A 9,445-nucleotide genomic window follows, 5' to 3' on the forward strand; every position below is an offset into this window, starting at 1 on the left:
CCTGCTAATAGGACATTACTCACTACATTTATAGTAGTTGATTTTCCTTCGGCATACAATGCTGTAATTGGGAGGCCAATTTTGGTCGACCTATGAGCCGTCACCTCACCATGAAATTCCCAACAGACGCAGGGATAGGGTGCGTGTTGGGAAATCAGTGGGAAGCAAGGGAATGCTACAACGCCTCGATCACCAAGGCAAAGAAGGGTGTATCAAGAGATGCCACCGGAAAGGAGTTGCAAATGGCAATTGATGTTCAGGCCCGCTCGAGTGATAATGTCACCAAATAGGGCGTTGCCCAAAGTGAGGATAGGGACTTAGATCCTCGCTTTGGGGATTTTGAAGAAGAAGTGGGACCCATCGAGGACCTTGAAGAGGTCCAACTCGATGAAGAAAATCCGACCAGAGTTGTGAAAGTCGGTAAAAACTTAGAGACAACGACAAAACAAGCACTGGTGGAGTTTTTAAGGAGGAACCAGGAAGTCTTTTCCTAGTCGCACAAAGACATGGTCGGGATAGATCCTACAGTCATCAGCCATGTCCTAAACATCGACAAGAGTTTTCCATCAGTGCAACAAAAAAGAAGGCTGCTCGACAAAGATAGATCAAGGGCCTTAAAAGAGGAAGTCGAGAAGCTGAAGGAGAATGGGTTCATCAGGGTGGCGTTTTATCCATTGTGGGTCTCTAATCCCATACTAGTGCCCAAGCCGAATGGCAAGTGGCGTACGTGCGTGGATTTGATAGACCTAAATAAAGTCTGCCCCAAAGATTGTTTCCCACTCCCAAGGATCGACCAGCTGGTCGATGCCACTACAGGACATGAGATCCTCTCATTTATGGATGCGTACTCCGGGTATAATCAAATTAGTATGCATCCCCCTGATGAAGATCACACTAGCTTTCGGACTGATATAGAGCTCTACTGTTACAAAGTGATGCCTTTCAGTTTGAAAAACGCTGGTGCGACTTACCAGCGACTCGTCAACCACATGTTTAAGGAGATGATCGGCACAAACATGGAGGTCTACATTGATGACATGTTGGTTATGTCGAAGAAAGCAGAAGGGCATGTAAGGGATTTGCAGGAGTGCTTCGCAGGAGTGCTTCAGCGTCCTGAACAAATATCAGATGAAGCTAAATCCCCTTAAATGCTCCTTCGGAGTAGGATCAAGGAAGTTCTTGGGATTTATAGTTAACTCGAGAGGAATTGAAGCCAATCCCGAGAATATTAAAGCCCTGATCGATATGAAATCGCCAGCAAAGATTAAGGATGTTCAAAGCTTAACCGGAAGAATTGCCGCTCTAAGTAGATTCATTTCAAAGTAAACAGATAAGTGTGTCCCATTCTTTAATCTACTTAGGGGCAATAAAAAGTTTGAATGGACGAAGGAGTGCGAACAGGCTTTTCAAGCACTAAAAACACATATGGCGCAACCACCCATCCTGTCAAAGCCGGTCGATAAAGAAACTTTATTCATCTACCTGGCGACCATGGAATACGTTGCTAGTGTCATTTTAGTAAGGGAAGAAGAAGGCGTGCAGAAGGCTGTTTACTATGTAAGCAAAAGGTTGATTGGAGCAGAACAGCAGTACCCGCCCATCGAGAAGCTAGCCTGTTGCCTAGTTTTGGCCTCCAGGAAGCTGTGGCCTTTCTTTTAAGCTCATCCAATTACGGTCTTGACCGACCAGCCTCTTCGATAAGTCCTGCAAAAACCAGAGGCTGTAGGTAGATTGTTAAAATGGGCAGTCAAACTTGGGCAATTCGACATATCTTACTTGCCGCGAGTAGCGATAAAAGGACAAGCCCTGGCTGGCTTCATTGCAGAATTCACTGAACTTATGAATGGCGAGCAGATTGAAGAGCCTGACGAGCCTGAATGTCAAAGCCAAGCACCCACATGGAAATTATTTACAGATGGTTCTTCTAACGAGTGCCACGCTGGGGCAGGAGTGATATTGATAACGCCGGAGGGGCATCATTTTCACTGCGCAATTAGATTTGACTTCACTGCTTCTAACAAAGAGGCCGAGTATGAAGCACTACTCGCTTGATTGCGGTCAGCCAGGGATATGAATATAAAAGTGCTTGAAATTCACAGTGATTCTCAGCTGGTGGTGAATCATGTCATGGGAAAGTACCAAGCCCGAGGTTTAAAGATGGTTGCCTACTTGAACAAAACAAATGATTTGTTAGCACAATTTGATAAGCACACCCTTCAGCAGGTACCTCGCGACCAGAATTCGAACGCTGATGCTTTGGCCAAACTAGCAAGTGCAAAAGATACTGATACTCTGAACATAGTGCCAGTTGAATGACTATCTGTACCAAGCATCCGAGCATAGGAGACCACTCTGGTGATCCAGATGGTGGATACGTGGATGGCACCATACGTAGAGTATCTGACGCAAGGCGTGTTACCAACGGACAAAAACAAAGCAAGGACCCTTCAGCAGGAAGATGCTAGGTATATCCTGGTCGATGGAATCTTATACCAAAGGGGATACTCAATGCCACTCCTTAGATGTATTACAAAGGAGAAAGCCAAATAATTGATGAAAGAGGTGCACGAAGGTTTTTGTGGAGACCACGCTGGGGGGCAGAGTTTGTCAAAAAAGATCCTAAGGCAAGGATATTTTTGGCCAATGATGAATGAAGACTCGATGGAATTCGTGCGGAAGTGTGACAAATGCCAGAGATTCTCCAAAATCCCATGAGCAACCCCTAATGAGCTTAAACAGATGCAAAGCCCATGGCCGTTTGCAATTTGGGGTATCGGCCTAATCAGATCTTTGCCCGCGGGAAAAGGCGGTGTCAAATATGCTGTGGTTGCTGTCGACTACTTCACCAATTGGGCTGAAGCTGAACCGCTTGCAACCATAACGACCAAGAAAGTGCTAGATTTCGTGATCAAAAACATCATTTGTCACTATGGATTTCCAAGGAAGATCGTCTCGGATAATGACACCCAGTTTGATAGTGATTTATTCACGGATTTTTGCGAACGACATGGCATTATCAAGAGCTTTTCTTCAGTCGCTCATCCCCAAGAAAATGGACAAGTTGAAGCAGTCAACAAAACACTGAAGGATACACTAAAAAAAAGACTAGAAGAAGCTAATGGGTTGTGGCCAGATCGCGGACTCCTCAGGCGAACTGGGAGTGATGGCCTCCTTTCTCTCCTCGGAGGAAGGGCGCCTGTGGGCAGTGGCACCTTCTCCTAGTGTTCATATTTTTTACTGGACCAGTCAGAGGTTGACTGGCCCTCTCCCAACAGCCCACAAGCTCGGAGCTTGCCCTCGTGTAATAGATACGAGAGAGATCTCCTGCCGTAAGGGAGCTGAAGCAAGGCTTCTCTGTGCCCCTTCATTGCCTCATCGGGGGTGGGACGCTGGAAATTAGCTGAAAGGCGAGACACATTTCAACTAAATATGGATTTAAGAACTAAAGTCTCGAGCTCAGAAACAAAGGTAACGAGAATACTTACGAATCCGCCTGAACGAATAATGTCGAGACGAGGACAGACCATCTGTCCAGAAGAAGGCCCTTTTGAAATCAGGCGGGTGGTTGGGAAGATCCCCAAAAACCTTCGTCTCCTTGGGGTAGCTCGAGAGGTAGTAAAAGCCATCCCCTCCCCGAGCTCGTGAGGGGTTACTTTTTAAACAAAAGAGATATAAAATCTCTTGAGGTGAAGGTCCTTTCCACTCCAGCTCGTGATACAAGGACCTCAGGGCAGACAGCACCCTGTACGAATTGGTGTTGAGTTGGAACGATGCCAACCCAACGAAATCAGTAAAGTCTTTGAAAAAAGACTTCAAGGGCAGCAAAGCTCCTGCCCTCATGTGCTCCTGGCTCCATGCCGCATATTTCACTGTGGCGTCGCGGCCGCCAGGGGCGAAGCAGCTCCGTTCTTGACCAGTCGGAGCTCGACACTCCAAGGTGTCCGACAAAACAAGGCCATGGAAAGCCAAGATTTCAGTTATTTGACTGGTTGAGGTAACCGAGCTCCAGTAGAGCTCGGCCTCGAACCTCTCTCTCCTCGGCTGCGAGGATGAAGATTCCCCCATTAATGAAAACTGGAGCTCCCCTGGAAGATAGGCGACAGTGACCTTTAGCGCAGGGTCGAGGGGAATTGGCCTAGGTCCTGAAATGGGCTCCGGATAGAGGGCCTCCCGAAGAACTCTTCTCTTCTTTTCTATGACTTCGTCTATCTAGCGGCGGTAGTGAGCTCGAATGTCCTCTTGCTCACGCGCAAGGTCGAATTCTCTTATCCGACGTTGATTCCGGGCGAACAACGATTCAGGGCTCGGAGATTTTGGCTCGAAAGGAATTGTCAGCAATGACCCCCACCGTCTTTCCAGATTCTGTGACATCTAACGAGAAAGAAAAAATGGTGAGGGCCATGCATGCAAGAATCACGAGCTCGATGGGATGAGCTCGAAGATTTAGGAACAAGACAAACTAAATATTAAAACCCTTATTGAAGAGTCAGAGCGTGTGTTCCACGGAAGAGGAAAGAAGCGTGGATGATTTTTTGAAAATCCCGAAATTCAAGGGAAATAAGAGTGGCGGTTAGCCAGGAAAGGCATTCTTGGGTTTCGTGCATTTATCAAAGACAAGGGTTTTACCCGAAAACTTAGTGTACAAGAAACGTCGCCTAAAGATTCTCAAAACCCAGAAAATGGAAATCTCACTCAAACGTCAAAACTGGGTATAAACCAGAGATGCAAATCCAGCAGGGGAAATCTAGAAAGCATAAAAGCCTATCGGATCAAAACCTCCTATCGTATTATGCTAAGAACATAAACTAGTATATACACATACACAGACAAAATGGAAAACAAAGATTGCATACTTACACAGTGATGGCGATTGCAGAGAGATTGTCGATTGAAGAAGAGGTTGCAAGTAAGAACTCACTGACTCGAACAGACCAGGATTTCTTTGCTTCTTTGGCCGAGAAAACATGCACAGAATGGAGATTTTTTACGAGGAGGTCTCTGGTTTCTTTTTTCTTCTTTTCTTGCTCTTGATAAACGAAGGTAAAAATGAAGATGAAGAATGGAGTCTTGTATATATAGGTGGGAAAAAGGAGTTAATCTGGAACGTTGAATGAAATCCTTGCAAGATCCAACGGTTAGGGATCAATGACATGATGGCGCCGAAAAGGTGTCAGACGAACGATCGTGGGCGTGTTTCCAAGGTACTCAAGTACCGAAAATGAGCAATACCCAGCTGACGCGTGTCCATTTTCAAAAGTGTGACGGTACAGTTCTCAAAGAAAGTAGTTCAAAAGTTTCCTTCTCTTAGGATTCGAACAAATACTTTTGAGGGGGCAAGATGTTACACCCAGATTTCGAGCTATGTTAATTATGACCTCGAAAGTTGGATTCGCAAATAAGTGGACTCATAAGGTTGGAAACATGCTCTGGGAGTATATGCCGAGCTTGCAGGGATATAGACGATCCCGAGTATGGTGACCTCGAAGAGTTCATGATCTCGAAAGATAGCTCCGGGAACACATTCATCTTCAGGGACAACTTCGGATCAGGGGTCCCGAGCTCGACGCACGCACGATCTCGAAAGCCGTGTAGCCTCGAGAGATATTTCTAGCTCGACAGATGACGGGAAACCTGGGAAGCTAAAGCCTTAGAGAAACGCGATAACCACCTTGAATATCTACAAGTATTATAAATATGAGATGTAATCCTCATTTATTATTGTAAATCCCCTAGAATCGTGGGATATTATTTGGTCAGTTATACGTCTCCTGGTCTTCAGGGGACGTTTCCTTTTATATCTGATTATAGGCATTTAAAGCCATTTATTTTATTCACAAAAAGAGTAACTACCCAAAATATGTGGGATAGTATTCTGCAGCCTTCTCTATAAATAGAGAGGCCATGCACCATTGTAAAGGACCGAAATTCTGATCCTTGAGAGAAAACTCTGAAGAATTCATGCTTAAGAATTTTCAGAGATAATCTTGAGATTAATAACAGAGACTCGTGGACTAGGCAGATTTAACTGCTGAACCACGTAAAAATTGTGTGTTTGATTTGTTTTATTGTATTTGGCCATTATCAATTATTGTTTATGTGCTCTTCTTTCACTGTTTGACGAAAAACGGCGTCAACAATTAGCAAGTCTAGCACTTTATAAACACACAGTGTAGCGGTCTTGGCTATCCAGGGCGTTACAAATTTCGAGCGTAGATGAACGAACGGCTGGTGGTTCTTGAAACACTGAAGATGGTCTTCAGGAAGAATGAAGGTTTTGATTTTGGGTTTCTTGATAGAGAAATGGCTTGTGTAAAAAGAAAAAGGAGGCTCTGAAGAGGTTATATATATTTTGTCTATGGCATGAAAGAATAGGTAATCATCAGTTTCCTTTTTTTGAAGCATGGGGAAAGGTGATAGCCGTCAATGGATAGCTTGGGGACCGAAAAGCCATGATTAGACAGGGGTAGGTTGCTTTTTCCAAGAATGCACGAACTACTCTGACAGATTGGGTGGTGTAACCGAAGAGTCGTTTGCCTTAAAGTTCATTTATTACTGGTCGTAATAAATAAACTTGGGGGGCAAATGTTATCCAAAAGACAGGCACGGGTGATGTGGCAGACTTTTTAGCACGTGGCTGACACCTGGCAGAAGGTCCGCTCGACCATCGACCAGTAAGATTCTCCTGGCGTAACATTTGAAGTTTCTTTACGACCAGCATGGTCGTACACTCCGCATATTTTAAGATGATCTTGGGTAAATCATAATCAATTCCGAGATTATCTCCGATGATTCCTAATTATCTGATTAATTAGGAGAGAATATCTATAACAAATTCATGTAATCCTCCTTGAGCCTATAAATAGAGAAAGATAGCTCAAGGAAGGGACTTTTGGGCTTTTAGTTGAAGTTATACACTTACAAGAGAATTAGAGTTATTGCATTACGATTGTATTGTTTATCTCTCTCTGGCTTGTGAAACTCAGAGAAACCTAGTTCTTTGATCACTCCTTTGAGAACGCATATCAATAATAGCTTAAGTGGACGTAGGTCATTACCGGTTCTTGGGGCCGAACCACTATAATTTACTGTGTTCTTTACTGTTTTTGTCATTAAATCTATTCCAACACATCTATCCACATCAAGCATTTGACTCCGTGTCAGTTGACCAAAACGAGGGTCAACACATACTCGATTCATTATCATAACAATTTTTAATAATACTATAATTAATTTATTCTTATGCAATCACCCATTTTTCAACTAACAAGGCTACTAAAAAAATAACAAAATAGTAGCTAAAAACTTAGGTTTTACAAGGGAACATAGAAAACACTAGCTAGGGGTACTTTCTTTCCCTTAGTGAAATACAAATCAATGCAGCCCCTTCAAAGTACATTGGATATCTTTTCACTTTCCATTTGGACTTCAATTCTCTCCTCTGCACTTTCAAAGGTTTTAAAAAGAGTTTTATCATAGGTTGCATAAATGGTGGCACAAGTATCATACAACTATCCTTGCACCTTCTCTTGGGTTGCATTAACTTCACTCAAGGTTGCAATGATCCCAACATCAATTGCATTGACATGTTTACATTCTCTTAAGGTTGCATTAGTCTCATCACTACATGCATAAACTATGTCAATTTCCTTTAGAGTTATCATACATTCCTCATTGAATGCATTATTCTCTATTGTGATTACAATGGATTCCTCACCGAGTACATTAAATTTAATTAAGGTCATAAAGATCTCATCATCAATTAAAGTGACCCAATTAAATTCATTTGGAAGTACAATGATCTTAACATCAATTATCTTAACCCTAATCTTATTATGGTTAATTTTACAATTACCATGTCTCACATGATGATCAATAATTTTACAAACAAAAAAAGTATAACAATAGCACTTGAATAGTTCATTCACATTCACCATTGTACTCTTAACATAAACAATAAACTCAAACTCACAAAAATATGACAGCAAACACATTTCATTCCAATTCTTGAAATCTACACATTTAGAAGTAAAGCATTTGATGATACCAATCGCCTTTGTAATTCCATAGAGTAGTCTCATCCTTTGTTGATGAAGACTTTGAATCCATAATCACATTCATGTAGCGCATATCTAAATAGAATTTTCTTTGTTCTCTCATGGTTATGTGCTCAACACAAACCAAATCTTGAAGCATTGATTTGAAGATATTGTAGAAGAGATGAACAAATTTTCCTCATTGTTGATTATCCAAAACACAAAAAGAAAGTAATTAGGGATAGAGATTTTTTATTGTTGGGGATTTATGGCTTACAGTTTCCAATCCAACTATGAATAATGGGAACTAATTAAATATTTCAAATCCTAGAGACTAATCAAGAGCCATATTCAAAGTATGAATACAAATCTTGATAATTAAATAAACATATTCAAAGTACGAATGCAAATCTTGATAATTAAAAAATAAGTAATTAAATTATTATAACACGAATTTAAAAACATTTAATCACAATACAACCACTCATTTAATGATAGAATAACACAAATTAGATCAAGAGAAAGAATAGGCCTTCGTGGAGAGAAAACCAAGTTACATAAAATCATAAGTCTATGATTTTTGTAAATCACAAAATATAATAAGACTTAACACAAATGAAGATTTGTTGTCCGAAAATCTCTATTCCTAGTCTCCTCCTTGAGATTACTTGAAGCTACTACAATGGAATGAGATTGGAATTTACAAGCCTTGAATCTTTATGCAAGTCAAGCTTTTTTAATGAAGATCTTGGAGAAAAATAGTAATCTTGAGAGCTAGAGAGAGAGAGAGAGAGGTGAGTGATCAATTCACCAATTAACTAAAATGAACTCTTTAAATAGTTTAGAAACCTCATTAGACTCAACCAAGGGATTAGAGCATTTTAATTTAAATTTTGGAGCCAAAACACGTCACTGTATGGATCCATACGGATGGCCAAGGTGACATGTTGATGTTAGGAAAACTTATACAGGATCTTGTTTATTTTTATGTAAATCTTATATTAAACAAATTAATATAAGACAACTTAGAATATGTTTCTATAATAGAATTTAAACAGAGATAATGATAAGAACACTTACATTATACGCAGCAGAATGTATTAGTCCTTCCTTCAGTTTCTCTTACCCTTTAATCATTTTTGTCGCAGGGTATCACCAAGAAACTGAAGCGATCTTCAAATTTCTTCACAACCTTCCAAATTATCCTTAGAATCACCTAGACTAGAGTGGAAAATTTTTAACACATGAGATAGATACAAAGAGAAGAAGAGAAGAGAATTTAGAGGCTTAGAAAATGGCTTTTTGCTGTAGAGAGAATCTAAAAAACTAGAGCATCAAAACTTGATGTTCTGTTCTTCGGTTCATCTGTTTTTCAACTCTAACTTAGCATTCCTTTTATAAGTTCAATTAGG

The sequence above is a fragment of the Humulus lupulus genome, chromosome 7, assembly GCF_963169125.1.
Source record: "Humulus lupulus chromosome 7, drHumLupu1.1, whole genome shotgun sequence".
Classification (NCBI taxonomy): domain Eukaryota; kingdom Viridiplantae; phylum Streptophyta; class Magnoliopsida; order Rosales; family Cannabaceae; genus Humulus; species Humulus lupulus.